Genomic DNA, 15,947 nt, shown 5'->3' on the forward strand with positions numbered 1-15,947 from the left:
GGCTACACAATTCGGACCTTTGCACTATCAAAAAATTTACAGAGAGCAAAGGTACGGGCAATAAAACGACATACAGGTCACTATGATCGTGTCATGAACTTACCCACTGAAGCAATATCAGAGCTACAGTGGTGGGCAGAAAACGTTTGGCATAGTTTCAGCCCTATCTTTATCACTAACCCTACTTTAGTTATTCAAACAGATGCCAGTGCTCAAGGCTGGGGAGTGACTAACTCCATATCCAGCACAAGTGGTAGATGGACTAAACTAGAGTCATCATTACTACTTACACTGGGCATTAACTATCTAGAGATGTTGGGCGCCTTTTATGGTTTAAAAGCATATGTATCTAATATGCAGCACTTGCATGTTCGGTTACAAATTGATAAATACTATGGTGATGGCTTATATTAACCATATGGGTGGCATAAAATCATTATCATGCGACAAATTGGTCAACATGATTTGGCAATGGTATGTCGAAAGACATATTTGGCTATCAGCTACTTACCTACCAGGTAAGCTAAACACCCATGCCATGAGAAAATTAAACGCCTGGGTTGCAAGTTTGAACAGACCTTACCTGGAACTGGGATTGTCCAAACAAACCATCACCACCATGTCGGCATCCCTTCGAACATCCACCAAGAGGCAGTACTTAACCAGCATCAAAAAAGGGAGAAGTACTGCCAGGAAACATGGACAACATACGCAACAGCTACAGCCACCAACATACTGGAGTTCCTGGCCATCTACACCACGATGTAGGGATCAGCTACAGTGCCATCAACACAGCGCAGAGTGCTCTTTCTGCTTATCTCAAACCAGCGCCAGGACAACAGGCGATGGGATCCCATCCACTGGTGGTAAAACTGATGAAGGGCATTTACAATATCAAGCCCTAAGCCCAGGTATACCCATATTTGGGATATCAGTGTGGTCCTGACATATCTCAGGGAATGGCCACCAGCCAGATCCCCCGGCCTCGAGCAAGCTACACTAAAGACGCTCATGTTGATGGCACTTGTATCCGCTCAGAGGGTCCAGTCACTACACCTATTGCGACTGGACAACATGATCACAGCTCCAGACCAGATCTGTCGTTATCCAGCGACTGGTCAAACAGAGCAGACCAGGAACACCTAATCCAGTCGTGGCTTACCCACCAGAACCACGGTTATGTGCCATGACCCACCTACTATCCTACATAGACACAACCAGAATATTCGAGGGAGATGAAAAGCCTTGTGGGTCAGTCACAAAAACCTTATGGTGGGGTACGAGCCAAACCATTGCGAGATGGCTCAAGCAGGTGCTGGAAACTGCTGGGATAAACACTAACATGTACAAATTTTATTCCACCAGGGCAGCATCCATGTCGACGGCTAAAGAATGGACATGCCTATAGACCACATCCTGGCTACAGCAGGATGGTGGGAAGGGAAAAGACCGTTCAGAAATTTTATAATAAGCCGTTGGCAAAACCTGGTTTATTTGCAGTAAAGATTTACGAACTGCAAATATTTAATTTAAACCCAGGGGAGCAACTTAATTCTTTGTTGTTATTGTTTAAAAAATACCATTGTGTTTTTCTACAAATAGACTCATTGGTTCATTACGATAACACTTCCTCCCTCAAGAACTTCGGCAGTGAGTGAAATGAAACTGTTACACGGTTTGAAATCACAGAGCTTTGAAATCTTCACGTAGTCACTCACGTGACTCCGAAGTAAAATAGTAAGATTAAACGAGAACTTACCAGTTTGAAGTTTGATCTGTATTTTATGAGGAGTTACGATGAGGGATTACGTGCCCTCCGCTCCCACCCTCATTATATGGATCAAACTAATAAATTGATGTCTCCTTATCTTTACTATGTTTACTTCAAAATAACTGTGTCTATCTGTGATTCCACACCGCTGCTTGGAAGTATGCCGCGCCTGCGCACTGAGCGGGTTCTTCACGTAATCCCTCATCGTAACTCCTCATAAAATACAGATCAAACTTCAAACTGGTAAATTCTCGTTTAATCTTACTATTTTTTTCTATTACAAATCTCAAATTATGGAGTGCAGAGGCAAATAAATAAACGAGGGGTCTTTGTCCCAAACATTATGGAGGGCATTGTAGATTTGGAACTTCAGATTTAATCCACACATTTTATGATACATATCTGATCACTGGAAATTATGCTGACAAAACTGCATTGAAACATGGGACCCAAGCATTAACTTGACATCTCTTTGCAGTTACATATCTCAATTTAACTAACTAAGTCTCAAATATAGGCTTTTAATTACCTCCGATTATGGCCGATGATCTTATCCACATTCAATAAGTGTATTGCCTCTGTTTTGGCATTACATGCACCAATGAACATAGAGTCATTGAGTCATACAGCGTGAAAACAGCCCCTTCGGCCTAACTTGCTCACACTGACCAACATGTCCCATCTACACATGTACCACCTGCCTGCATTTGGCCCATTTCCCTCTAAACATGTCCTATCCATGTACCTGTCTTAATGTTTCTTAAACATTGCGATAGTACTTGCATCAACTACCTCCTCCAGCAGCTCATTCCATACAACTACCACCCTTTGTGTGAAAAGGTTAGGTTCCTATTAAATCTTTTCCCCCTCACCTTAAACCTGTGTTTTCGATTCTCCTATTCTGGGCTATCGATCTATTCCTCTCATGATTATGTACACCTCTAAACTGTACTGTACTGTTCTGTGTTCCAGATACATCTTTGACATTAGTGGAGTTACACAAAAATGTTTAAAATAACGAATGAAAAGGGACAACATCCAAATTCATGTTAAAACTCTTAATTTTCTATATCGATCTGATATACAAAGAAAGAACTACAGAAAACTGAACTTTATTTTTCAAAATAGTGATAATGACATTCTCTATGTTCATTTTTGTTGTTTATACAACAAATGGGACAACATGGAGCCTGGACACATGGGACATTTCAGCAGTTTGTCCCTCACTCTCCCAAGTTTTACCCATTAAGCACTTCCATATGCTATTGTACATATGCTCACAATTACTAGCTGTGTAATAGTTACTTCTGGAATACATTTCATTTTCTAACCATGAAATACATGTGGGAAGTATGAGGGATTTATTTTTGTGTGCAATGATTGCATTAGTAACTCCTTGCTAAACCTGCTGCCGTTGAGTCCAACATTTCCATATGAAGTAGTTTGCACCGTTCCTTTTTCCAAGCATAGGCCAAAACAGCTCACCTTTCCACCAACTCCAATTGCAATGGCCAGACAAGTTGACTCGCAGCACCAAGGGTTCAGTGGTAAGGTATAATGAGTCTGTATCTACTACAGTGCAGTCCTCACCTCCCATCTACCTCATTGAAGACCTTTGAACTATCTTCAAACAAACTTTATCAGACTTCAATGTCATGTCTTGCACTAAATACTATACCCGTTATCCTTTATCTGTGCACTGTCGAAGGCTTGATTGTATTTATGTATAGTCTATTCTTTGGCTGGTTAGCACGCAAACAAAAACTTTTCACTGTACCTCGGTACACGTGACAATAATAAACAAAATTAAACTCAACACCCAAAATGCTTTGATAACTTTTGACAGGAGGCAAGATTGGAGTGTGAGCTACACTTCCAGGAAAATATCACACCGATTTTCAGCTCATACATTTACGATGAAAAAACTCCAAACATACAGCTTGGTAGGAAAATGAATACAATTATTCATCTTTACTAAAAGGTAATCCAAAGATGTTGTAATCGTATGTACATGATACCCATAAATAATGAGGAGCGTGCATGACCACAGTAAATTCTAGTCAGTTTATTAAAAGGACTGAGCTGGGTTTAAAGGAAATTCCACTGTGCCTGTGATAACGTCTCAAAGTTCTGCAGAATATCACGGATCAAATTTGGATCCCACTGCGATAATAGTAGGAATCACATCCAATTAATTTAGAAACACTTGGGTCGGCACCAGAAAAATTACTTGGAACTTGAAACATAAGATCCTGAATGTCTTGAGAGGATGGATGTGGAGAGTATGCTTCCTTGTGCGTGAGTCTAAATGCAGGGTCACTGTTGCAAAATAATGACGTCCATTTATTACATAGATGAGTCAATATGTTCTCTGAAACCCCTCTTCAAAGGTCAGTGGAAGCAGATGCCTTGAATAGTTTTAAGGCAGAGGTAAGGTTCTTGATAAAGAAGGATGATAAAAGGTTATAGGATGTGGGTGGAAATGTGGAGCTGAGGTTAAGACTAAACAAGGCATGAACTTATTGAATGGAAGAGGATCAAGAGGATGAGTTATCTACTTCTGCTCCTAATTCCATACGATTTACATCACAGAAGCAGCTAGGGGCAGCACAGTGGTGCAGCGATAGAGTTGTAGAGTTGCTGCCCTACAGCACAATAAACCCGCGTTTGATCCTGACTACGCGTACTGTCTGTACGGAGTTTGTTCACTGTCCCTGTGACTGTGTGGGTTTTCTCTGGGTGCTCCGGTTTCCTTCCACACTCCAAAGACATACAGGTTTGTAGGTTAATTGACTTCGGTAAAAATAGTAAATTGGCCCTCGTGTGTAGGACAGTGCTAGTGTACGGGGGTGATCGCTGGTCGCCGCGGACCCGGTGAGACAACGGGCCTGTTTCCAAGCTGTATCTCGAAAGTCTAAAGTTTCTGCCACTGATATGTCTCATATTCCCCAAAAAGAGACATGAATGCTGCTGAACTACCAAGAAACTCTTCAGGGCACAGAAGCTGCCAGATCCACCTACTTATAAATGACTCAATATGGCAACTATTAATCCCAGTTAAACTGTTTGCCAAGCCATACCAATGCCAGAGCAACAAGGAGTGGAAAACAAACGTTGGCCCACTTGTACAGCGCACTTTTGAGACAAAAGACTGGAGGCCCATGATGCATCCAAATCACCAATAAAGCCACATGGCTGACTTGGCAGAAAATGTGATGAAAATCAGACATTCACATAGTTGGATCAAATCTCCCAATTACTCAACGCCCAACTTCACGACAGTAGGTACTGTAGATGTGGTGTCATGTTCTGATTATTTGTGGGGCAGGTTTAACTTCTCTTAGGCAGGGATTTCAATTATTTATTTCAATTTCCAATAGAGATTTCTTGGCAATCCCAGGATTGCATTGTGATGTTTATTACTTTGACATGCTGCGATAACAAAGGCAAATAATCAAGCTTGAACGTGGTTGAACAAGCTGAGGAGGAATAGAGCTTTCCTGTTTCCTATTAAAGATCAAGAATTGTTCTTCCACAAACTTCCTTCAGCTGCAAATGTAGACAAAAATGCTGGAGAAACTCAGCGGGTGAGGCAGCATCTATGGAGCAAAGGAAATAGGTGACGTTTCGGGTCGAGACCCTTCTTCAAACTGATGTGGGGGTGGGGTGGTTGGGGGGGGGGGGGGGAAGAAGAAAGGAAGAGGCGGAGACAGTAGGCTATGGGAGCGTATAGTTGCGTATAGTTGGAGGGAAAGGGGAATCACAAAGGGGGGGCAGAGGGAGAGGAGGTTGTTACTCCCTCTGTGATTCCCTCTTCCCTCCAACTCTACACTCCCACAGCCCACTGTCTCCGCCTCTTTCTTTCTTCTTACCGCCCCCCAAGGGGGCAAGGTGGGAGTGGTGAGTGGAGATGAAGTTATTTCAAATTCAATGTTCATACTGCTGGGTTGTAAATTGCTCTGCATTTTGACACCCATTCCTTTTTCTCTCGAGATATTGCCTGACCAACTGAGTTACTCTGTGTCTATTTTTAGTATAAACCAGCATCTGCAGTTCTTTGTTTTTACATTTTGACTGGACTCAGGACATGGCAGGTGTGTCCACAGCCCATTGTATTGAGCTCTGTGGCTGCATCGTCTCCTCGTGCCTCCTGAAGCAACAGTGGAAAAGTACAAATGCCTCTGTTTTTGATTTGAAGCACTGATGCCAAAGACAGGCTGGTTTTGTTTCGTTACACATGCAGAGATTTTCGGGACATTCTCCCAACCTCATTGGTTGACTGATGAATTAGTTATCCATAACTGTCTGAAAACAGGTTGAGCCACTGGTACCATCTTTAACCGCAAATTCCACTGTGTGATTAAGAGTGGAACAAATTGACAGAAGAATGGGGAACTATTCAAACTACGTCACTGCTGCCACTGCTTCACCTTGAAGGAGGGTCCCAACCCGAAACGTCACCTATCCATGTTCTCCAGGGATGCTGCCTAACCCGCTGAGTTACTCCAGCATTTTGTGCCTTTCCTTGGTAAACCAGCGTCTGCAGTTCCTTATTTCTACATCTTACTTTGAACCATCATCCTGTTAACTGCAGAATGGCCTTTTAACAAACATTGGGTGACACAATGGCGCAGTGGTAGAATTACTGCCTTACAGCGCCAGATACCTGGGTTAGATCCTGACTACAGGGGCTGTCTGTACAGAGTTTGTACGTTCTCCCTGTGACCATGTGGGTTTTCTCCGGGTGCTCCAGTTTCCTCCCCCACTCCAAAGAGGTGCAGGTTTGTAGGCTAATTGGCTTCTGTAAATTGTCCACAATGTACAGGATAGACCTAGTGTGCAGGTCGGCAAACAGGGCCAAAGGACCTGTTTCCACAAATTATCTCTAAACTAAACTAAACTAAACTAGATTAGCAAAACAATTTAGGCAGAGATAGACACAAAATGCTAGAGTAACTCCAGGCAGCATTCCTGGAGAAAAATAAAGAAGGGTTTTGACTCCGAAACCTCACCTATTCTTTTTCTCCAGAGATGCTGCCTGACCCGCTGAGTTACTCCAGCATTTTGTGTCTATCTCCAGCATAAATCAGCATTCTACCAAATGTCCTTCACCATAAAATGGCAGCATTGATAGTAATGGGCCCAACACATTAACCTACATAACCTGAACCACTTTTATGATGTGGGAGTCATCTCTCAGAGATGAAATTCAACCTTACCTTCAGTTCACTAGCAAGTCTGTGTCTGCCTGAGAAAAAGTGCATTTGATGATCAAAACCTCCAATCTGGCACAAAGCTCCTGGTCTGCTGGACACCAGAGATACCTGTTGTCCTGTAAACTCATGAACTACTTTCAGGAGGCACTGCAAAACACTGGAGAAGTACTCCAAAGGTGTTTCTACTAAATGTGCCTGTGTGTGAATGTGTGTGAGTGATTGGTGGTGGTCGGAGGGGCCGTAGGCGCAGATTGGCAGCCACGCCTCCGTCAGTCTGCCCCAGGGCAGCTGTGGCTACAGAAGTAGCTTACCACCAACGAGTGTGACTGAGGAGTGAATGAATAATGCGATGTAAAGCACCTTGAGTATTAGAAAGGCGCTATATAAATCCCATCCATTATAAATCCTTCAATTCCACTGGCAGCATAAATGAATCACTATCTATAACCTCTCCCAGGCCAGAATCTCCAACATGGGAATCCCTGGTCAAGGATGTTCAAAGTGGAGAATGAGCATTTAGGTTGTCTATTTACAAGAAGCTCACTGCCATTTCTCCATCCACATGTGTAATTGATCTATATGATCTATTGCTGTATCCTTTGACAGCCGTCTTCACTGTCTGTAACATCACCATTTGTGTCATCTGCAAATTTACTGACCAACCCATCTTCATTTTGGTCCAAGTCATATATATATATATAAATATACTAAATCTATACCATGTATATACTGTATATATTGTGCAGAACTTGTGAAATTGTGGCAAGAGAAATAAAGCAATATTCCCTGTCTTGAATGGAAGTCAAGAACAGCAGGACAGTGCATCGCACGGGTCAAACCACAGCTGGAGATTGGTGTTTAGTCTAGTCTCTGCATTAGAGAACATCACCACAGGCATCACACCAGGATGTGACAACATTAATGAGAATACGGAGGAGATTTATGACATGTTCTCCAGAGATGTTGCCTGACCCTCTGAGTTACTCCAACGCTTTGCATCTAAATTTATGACAATGTTGCCCGATCTGTTACAAGAAAGCTTCTCCTTGAAGCTACGAAGAACAGATGGAGATTTAACTGAGGTGTAACAATTATATAAGAGGCGTAGATAGCTTGAACATGACACGTCAATTTCTCCTAACAGAAAGGTCAGTAGATAGTGGACAGGGATTTAAAGTTGAAAGTATAGAGGAGAAATTGACGGTGGGAATTTGAAACTCATTGCATGAAAGGATGATGGTGTCCCAAACTCAATCTATTTCTAAGCATTTGATTGAACACAGAAAGTGTTCATTGTTTGAAACCGTCAGACGTTAATGGAACATTAATGGATTGACAGGGAAAAATAGATCAGCCATGATTATTGAATGGCAAAGTAGATTTGATGGGCTGAATCACTTAATTCTGCTCCTAGAATTTATGAACATTTCAGAAGCAGACAATTTTCGTTGCTACAATATTTTGCATTTAGTGCATGCAACTGGGGAGAATTTCACCTGTGACAAGCAATAATCTAAAAAGATAGAAGTCAAGAATTTCGAAGTGGGATTATTCTATTTTGGCCAGCGTGGGCACAATGGGTTGAATGGTCTCACAAGCACTAAGTTCCTGTGATTCATTAATACTCTTGACAAAATAAGATGGAGGAAGCTTAAGCGGAATAGAAACTCTGGCATGGAGCCGTTGGGTGGAGTGGATTGTTCTTGTTACAAGTTTTAGACTGTAGACTTTAAGTTTTAGAGATACAGCATGCAAACAGGCCCTTTGGCCCACCGAGTCCGCGCCGACCAGCAATGGCCCCCGTACACTAGCACTTTCCTACACACTAGGGATAATTTACAATTTTTTCCAATAACATCAAACCTACAACCCTGTATGTCTTTAGAGTGTGGGAGGAAACCAGAGCACCCGGAGAAAAACCCACACAGTCAAAGGGAGAACTCAGTACAGGCAGCACCCTTATTTAGGATCGTACCCAGGCCTCTGGCTCTGTAAGGCAGCAACTTTACCGCTGCACTACTGTTCTGCCCCTATAGTTCTTTGTAAACTAAAAAGGAAAATTTATGAAAGTCTTTACAGATCATCCTTGCTAAGGGAAAAGGGCGGTGAAACAATATTCCAGTGCATTGAAATCCATTATTGATTTGTGGACCAGGTTAAGTAACCGTCACTCTCAACTGCATGTCCAATTTCTTTCCAATTATTCAGCGGGCAGTTGGTATTTGGAACAAGCTGCCGAGGGAGGTGGATGAGGCAGGTACCGTGACAGCACTTAAGACACTTAGAGAGGTACAGGGATAGGAAAGATTTAGAGGGATATTGACTAGCTTATATGGAACATCTTTGTCATCATGGACAAGTGGACCAAAGAGCCTGTTTCATGCTGTATAATTATATGACTATTCAATTTATTTTGATGATCTCTGAAATAATTTTGTTTTAAGAAAGGAGTATTATTTACCTGGTCTTATTTAACTTCTAGCTGGCTTGAAAACAAATGGTGAATCAGGCCTCATATCCTGCTTGGGTAGCTTACAACCCAAAGGTATGAGCATTGAATTCTCCAATTTTAGTGATACAACCCTCCCCCTTCCCTTATTCCCCATCCTTTTTCTGCACCTCTCCCCCCTGTGCCCCACCTGAACAAGCACCTCTTTCTCCCCTTCCCCTTCCTCCAGCTACACAATTCACAACTCTTTCATCCGTTTGCCTCACACCCTATGTCCTTTCATCCCTTGCCTTTGTCGAACCATCTACCCCTCAACCCCCCCAACCCCCCCTCACCTGTATCCTTTGCCAGGCTTTGTCCGGACCAACCTCTCTTCCAGCATCCACCCCTCTCCCACACCAGTCCCGACACGAAACATCACCTATCCATGTTCTCCAGAGATGCTGCCTGACCCGCTGAGTTACTCCAGCATTTTGTGTCTTTTTTTTTCAGGTCTAATTAATGACCTGTAACAAATCTTACTGGCAGTTTCCGTAGATCTTTGAGGAAAAACATACGCGCAAAAGCATGGAAAATAACAGGATGAATGGATATCTGTGTTATGTAAAGAAATTTAAGGGGCATAAAACTTCATCTACTGCCATACTATATATTTTTTCCTCGGTAATAAAATGGATTAACGGAAAAATACTTGTTTGTGAGATTTGAACTGATTTGTATGTTCTAGTCAGGTAATTATTGCCTTGTGGCCATTTTACGTTTGTTAGGGGAATGTGAAAACAAACAGCTGGTTGCTTAATCACACACTAACTCTTTGAAAAGTTAGCACAACCAGCAATCAAGATCTCCTGGAAGTAGGTTTCATAGATATTCCATGCCTATCAGCTCCCACTGTCCACGATCTGCATTCTTTGAGTGTTTAAGGGCGGAACTATGGTGCAGCGGTGGAGTTATATTAGAGTTATATACTGATAATGAAGCTTTTTTGGCCACTTAAATATCCTCCTTTGCTACTTGTTTACATATTCTGTTGTGCTGCTGCAAGTTTCATTGTTCTATCTGGGACTTATGACAATAAAACACTCTTGACTCTTGTTTCTTTATTGAACAACAGCCCTGAGCATTCCTGTCAACATTTCTGTGGGATCCCTACCAAAGATTGGAATAGTTGTGTCGCTTGATCAGTTGGATGCCCGGACTGCCCAGATATTCTGATGATCACGGCAGGTGCATGGGGCGGCATGGTAGAGTTACTGCCTTACAGCACCAGAGACCCGGGTTCGATCCTGACTACGGGTGCTGTCTGTACGGAGTTTGTACGTTCTCCCCGTGACCGTGTGGGTTTTCTCCGGGTGCTCCGGTTTCGTCCCCTACTCCAAAGATGTACAGGTTTGTAGGTTAATTGGCTTTGGTAAATATTGTAAATTATCCCTAGTGTGCAGGATAGCACCAGTGTATGGAATGATTGCTGATCGCTGTGGTCTCGATGGAACAAAGGACCTGTTTCCCTAATGTGTCTCTAAACTAAACTAAACTACAAAATGGTGGTGGATTGCATGGTGGATTGTATGCAGCATTAGCACTTTCAGTTTCAGGTACCAACTGAAATACCTGTACATGAAATTAGCCCATGTATCTCTTTGTGGAAGGCGCACAACTCAGCATTGAAGCTGTGGATATTTCTGACTACTTTAAGCTACCTTCCTGCTTTAACTGGCATTGTTAGTTAGGTCCCTGCTGAAATGGGTCAACTTTGGCATATTTGCAGTATTGGGCTCCCTGTATGTGTTGAAAATCCTGCTGGCATCTCATCCTGTATGAGGAAGTCAGAACAAAGATGGAAATTGCATCATATTAATAAAGGATTTGGAGCGAAAGTCATGCCCTTGGTGTGAATCCACCCTTGAGAAAATCCAGCTGCTTCTCTTTAATTTAATGGCTCAGGTTGATCTTGTTAGATATAGACCTGATTTAAGACTAAAACTAGTACTTGGAGATCGATTCAAAATTATGTTGCATCTTTGAGTGCAAGGTTTAAATACAGATCGCATTGATATAAATAACTAAACCAGGCTGAATTTACACTGTCCATGGATCAAATCGTTAATCTGTACATCTAAAGGTAAAAAGGTGGCCACTGTGGTCCATTTATAATAAATGCTGGAAATACACAGCAGGTTAGGCCACATCTGTGGGAAAGAAAATGTGTTAACCCTTTCCTAGAATGGGTGGCAAAAACGTGGGGTTTGTAGTTTAATTGGCCCTTGTAAATTGCCCCTAGTACGCAGGGAGTGGATGATGAATGAGAGAGTGGGATAACATAGAACTACTGTGAACGGATGATGGATGGTTGGCATGGACTCGGTGGGTCTGTTTCCATGCCGTACCTTTCCAATTTTTCAATCAATCAACTGGATTCAGAATTGGTTTCATGGTAGACTGACGGGACTGAAGACTGATAAATCCCCAGGGCCTGATGGTCTGCATCCCGGGGTACGTAAGCAAGTGGCTTTAGAAATCGTGGATGCATTGGTGATCATTTTCCAATGTTCTATCAATTCAGGATCAGTTCCTGTGGATTGCAGGGTAGCTAAATTAATCCCACTTTTTAAGAAAGGTGGGAGAGAGAAAACAGGGAATTATAGACCAGTTAACCTGACATCGGTGGTGGGGAAGATGCTGGAGTCAGTTATAAAAGATGAAATAGAGACACATTTGGATAACAATAGCAGGATCGGTCCAAGTCAGCATGGATTTACGAAGGGGAAATCATGCTTGTCTAATCTTCTTGAATTTTTTGAGGATATAACTAAGAAAATGGACAAGGGAGAGCCAGTGGATGTAGTGTACCTGGACTTTCAGAAATCGTTTGAAAAGGTCCCACCTAGGAGATTAGTGGGCAAAATTAGAGCACATGGTATTGGGGGTAGGGTGTTGACAGATAGAAAATTGGTTGGCAGACATTAAACAAAGAGTAGGGATTAGCTGGTCCGTTTCAGAATGGCAGGCAATCACTAGCCGGGTACCGCAAGGCTCGGTGCTGGGACCGCAGCTATTTACAATATACATCAATGATTTAGATGAAGGGATTCAAAGTAACATTAGCAAATTTGCAGATGACAAAAAGCTGCCTGGGGCTCCGTTAGATCGGGCGCAGCTCCTAGTGGCCGAGTGCATACAACCGCCGCGGCCTGCAGTGGCACAGAGGACACCAACACGTCCTCTAGCCAGACTGACCACTGCAACACTGACCCAATGCACCACCATGACACTGGGCCTTCAGCGCCAAGTTAAGACTCTAACATTTTGTAAGACACAAACATTAAAAAAAATTGGACTTGAAGGGTACAAGATGGCATCTAAAACAAGGCGACTCTTGGATAATGACTCAATGTGGTCTACTATCTTACACTTAGTATGATTGTGCCTAATGTTTAATAGGATTGTCAATGAACTGTATGCAAAAAAAAAATCCACTGTACACATGATGATAAAGTACCATTGAATCATTGATACAGATTGAGAGTTCTGTAAAACTGCGGAATTCTATATTAGGTCCGGAAGGCTGCAATGTGCCCAGATGGAAGATGAGTTTCAGTTCCTCAAACTTGCAATGGGCCTCATCGTAACAATGCTGGCGACCACAGGCCGATTGGTCGGAGTGGGAGTGGATGTAGAGTTCAAGTAGCAGGAAACAGGAAGCTCAAGTGGCCCCTGCGGACTGAACGCAGGTGCATGCAAAGTAGTTATCCCATTTGTATTTAGTTTCTCCGCTGTAGAGGAGTCCACAATGCGAACACTGAGAGCATTGCACTTGATTGAAGGAAGCACAAGCAAATAGCAGCTTGATTCCACAACACTGCTGATCTACAAAGTTATTTTCATTTTGCAAGTTTATATTGATGGATTGCATTGAGGTGATTGAGAATCGGTTAGTGACGCATCTTTTCAACGCTGGCACTTGTTCAGCCGAACGGATGGAAAAAAAAACCTTTCCTTTCTATGCCAGCTATAAAGATTTAACTCAAAATGTGTTTGCACGGCCTGCATTCTGCTCCAAGTAGGCATGAGTCCACACCACATAATGAGCATCATTGAGGGTGATTTGGCATCAAAATGCCAGCTTCTCTCAGGGCTCAGGACGATGCTTACTGTGGGAAGTGGAAAAAGTCACTTTCGTGTGCTGGGTAATCCTGTCCTGTGGGTGTCTATTACGGCACATCAGAGATCCTTCAATTAAATGAATGTTTTGACCAAAAGTTAAAAAAAAAAATCAAACTGAAACAGACAGTTCTTTCACAGTTCAGCAAGATGTGACGTTTACAACCAGAGAGAGAAGACTGACTACTTTCTATTCCAAACAGGTCAATACTCATTTTGAAATCCTTGAGGGAAGTGGTTATGCAATCTATTGCACCACTGTTCTTTTAGCTCTAGGGCATGAACTGAAATGTGACCTGAACTGGGAAGAGTGTTGCAAAATAATAATTCTCCTTAACAGCTGGCGACTATCGAACAGTCTCTGCTCCCAAAATGTCTTGCAGATATTATACATTCTTTGGAAGCTCATGCTGGCCTTAGTTTCTGAAAGTATGAGAGATACAAGAGATAGACTGAGCAGTGGAATTATGGCTTCTTCAGAGACGTGAATTGATGCTTATGCAGAAAACGAAGGATCAGCCAAACAACCCAGTCGGGAATTGCAGAGAAAGTTTGTCTGGTGCCTTAGATGGAATATTTCCAGCGTGGCTGTGATGAAAGATGCTAGCCGAAATAGAAATCCATCTCTACTCTACCGATACTGGCCTGCTCTGCATTTTTAGCACGTTTAGTCTACTTTTTTATAAACACTAATATTTTTCTTGTAGTTAAGTTAGTACAGCAAAGTCAAAATACACAGAGGTCAGTGATTAGTATCCATTCCAAGTTCATGGTTTCCATGGTTCCTTGACTACCTCTTCCTCCCCCCCCTCCCCCCCGGCCCCCCACTTCCTAACATTCCCTCCGTTCTTCCTGTCAGGATAGTCCATTCCTTTTCCTCCAGTTTCTCTGGTGACATCTTTCGAGACGTATTTCTTAACTCTGCTTTCCCTTCCAACACAGTTGGCCGTGCTCACAACCACATCTGTCTCATTTCCTACATTTCTCTTCTCAGCTGCTCCACTCCCAGCCAGAACAAGTATAGAGGATGGGTCTCAACCCGAAACGTCACCCGTTCCTTCTCTCCAGAGATGCTGCCTGTCCCGCTGAGTTACTCCAGCATTTTGTGTCTATCTTCGGTTTAAACCCGCATCCTTCCTACACATAGGTGGAGTTACCCTTGTTGTTACCGAACCACCCTCCATAATTTCTGGCACCTTCAATGTGATGCCACCAACAGGCACAACCTTACCTTGCCTTTCGACATTCAGTGGAGACTGTTTCTTCCACAACACTCTGGTTCCCTTTCCCACCTCCACTATATGCGTTCTCCTTTTCGCCACACCTTCACATATAGACGCAAACCCCACTCTTTTCCCTCTTCTGGACTCATCACCCAGTAACCCAACACCATTTCCTCATCTTGCATTCCATGCTCAAGAGGTGACCTCATCTACCCTGGGAAAACTAAAAACAGATTAGCTGAAAAAAAAGACACAAAGTGCTGGAGGAACTCAGCACTTCGCTGGAGAACATGGATAGGCAACGTTTGACATTGTGTTCCTATCCATGTTGTCTGAAGAAGGGTCCTGACCCGAAACGTCGCCTATCCATATTCTCCAGAAATGTTGCCTAACCCGCTGTGTTGCTCCAACCCTTTGTGGGTTTTTTTTGTAATCCTGCATCTGCAGTTGCTTGAGTTCACAGATTAGCTGACTGCTTCTGCAACACCTCCACTCATTAATCAGGGGTGACCCTATATTTCTAGTTGCCTTTCACTTTAATCCTCCACCCAACTCCTACTCCGATCTCTCTAACGTGCCTCTTCCAATTTAGCATATTATTGCTTTCAGAACAATTCTGCCTCAACAATTCCAGGTAACTAACTAACTAGTTCTGATGAAAACCATCATCTTGAGACATAAGCTGTTTCTTTCTCTATATTCAGATGCTGTTCATTTCCAGTATTCCATTTTTATATTGGATTTCCACCATGTGCAGTATTTTATTTCATAAATGTTTTATATCTCAGTTCCAGCATTTAAAAAATATATATTTTTATTCTCTACTTCATCAATTCCCTTCTATTTCCCATCTCCTCCAGACAGATGAGCTGTGATTAGCAGACTAACCTTATCTCAACCTGTATCACCATTGCATCAGGCATTTAGTCCCATTTCATCTCCACCTTATCATTTGGTTTGTTCTTTCTATCTTTTCCACAAATTGAAACATGCCTCAATCAGCATCAATGGTGCCGAAGTGGAAATGGCCGAGAGCTTCAATTTCCTTGGCATTATTATTACTAACGATCTGTCATGAACCAACTTCATTGATGCGACAGCCAAGAAGGCACACAAACGCCTCTACT

At 42.6% G+C, this 15,947-nt stretch overlaps 1 protein-coding gene across 2 annotated transcripts in view; it reads right to left on the reverse strand.

The window, feature by feature from the left end:
- The window catches only part of pid1 (phosphotyrosine interaction domain containing 1), a 127,885-nt gene that overhangs the window by 13,042 nt on the left and 98,896 nt on the right, over positions 1-15,947 (reverse strand). The window lies entirely within an intron of this gene.

Source organism: Amblyraja radiata, chromosome 13 (genome assembly GCF_010909765.2).
Source record: "Amblyraja radiata isolate CabotCenter1 chromosome 13, sAmbRad1.1.pri, whole genome shotgun sequence".
NCBI lineage: Eukaryota > Metazoa > Chordata > Chondrichthyes > Rajiformes > Rajidae > Amblyraja > Amblyraja radiata.